This window comes from Alligator sinensis, unplaced genomic scaffold, assembly GCF_000455745.1.
Source record: "Alligator sinensis unplaced genomic scaffold, ASM45574v1 scaffold1787_1, whole genome shotgun sequence".
Taxonomy (NCBI): Eukaryota; Metazoa; Chordata; order Crocodylia; family Alligatoridae; genus Alligator; species Alligator sinensis.
This window is the reverse complement of record NW_005843302.1, coordinates 12,411-13,687: the sequence shown is the minus strand read 5'-3', so window position 1 is coordinate 13,687 and position 1,277 is coordinate 12,411. Positions and strand designations below refer to the sequence as shown.

Sequence of the window (1,277 nt, the reverse complement as noted above, 5' to 3'; positions counted from 1 at the left end):
GCGCAGGATCAGGTCCAGAGCCCCGTGGGGGTGGTGCTGCAGCAGCAGGTCGGTGGTGCGGGGCCGGAAGGCGGGGGCCAGGGCTGCCCACGGCACGTGGGGCTCAGGGCACGAGTGCCGCAGCAGGAACTTGACCCGCTCGAACTGCTGCTTGTCCAGCTCGTCCAGCACCAGCAGCAGCTGCTAGGTCATGGTGCCTCACGGGGCTGGGCGCCGGCACGACACGGAGGGGGCATGGAGCGCTGCGGGGCCCGGTGCTCGACGCTGCACGGAGGCCACCGCGCGGACGCGATCTGAGGCCGGGTCGGGTCGGGTCAGGCCAGGGAAGCGGGCGGAGGCAGAGCCGGGCTGGAGCTGCTTTCACTTTCACTTCCGCTTTGCTCATAGCCCAACCCTGGCTCCAGATCCCAGCCTTCTGCCCCGCTGCCTCTACCCAGCCATTCAGCTACCTGCAGGGCCCAGCTCCAGGGGGAAGTGCCAGCAGGCCTAGGCCTGGCTGCGGGAGACGCTCCTCACTTCAGGCTTCCTCGGTGCCCGGCGCCAGGTGCCTGCTAGGCCCTGCATTGCCCGGGCGGCAGCAGACCACGGGCTTGCGGGTGGACTCGCAGGCGGCTCCATCCACTCCATTCGCTGAGCTCACAGTTAACCCCGAGTGCGGGGGCAAGTGCCTGCCGGGCCCGGCCGCCCCCAGCCACCTAGGGCAGGGCCTCGGGGCTGGGCACACACTTCCCGGAGACTCCAGGAGGGAGCAGCAGGCGGCAGGCACCAAGGGGTGGCCTGCGCAACTGGATATGCTCAAGATTGCCAAACCGGGTGGGCGGCAAAAAGGAGCTGTCCTGCCGAGGGCCGTGCCCACGGGCCACCCAGGGCAGAGCCAGCACAGCCTGGGAGCTGCGCCTCCCGCCCTGGGCATCTGGGAAGCTTGCAGCCTCTTGGGGGAAGCTGCTGTGTCCTTGTCCACTGCAGGAGCAACAGCTGTTCCGGCCTGGGAGGGAGCCCTTGCAGGGAAAAGAAGGGGCCTGCTGTCAGGAGTGGGACTCGAACCCACGCCTCCAGGGGAGACTGCGACCTAAACACAGCGCCTTCGACCGCTCGGCCATCCTGACAGGCAGGGGTGGCTCCTGGCCGCGCCCTTCAGCCCAGCACCCTCTTTCCGGGCCCACGCGCTGGGTTCCTTGCAGCCCCGAGCCCGGGCGGAGAGTGCCCCAGCGGCCATGAGGTCTCTTGAGGAAGCCAGGAGGCCCGCCAGCAACTGGGGCTGCCTGGCGCGGAACTGC

General features: G+C 69.5%; 1 non-coding gene across 1 annotated transcript; it reads right to left on the bottom strand.

Annotated features, from left to right (window-relative positions):
- Window positions 1–1,023: 1,023 nt before the first annotated feature.
- TRNAL-UAG lies at window positions 1,024–1,106 on the bottom strand. The gene has a single exon. It is a non-coding gene; the product is annotated as a tRNA-Leu (tRNA).
- Between the last annotated feature and the right edge of the window lie 171 nt (window positions 1,107–1,277).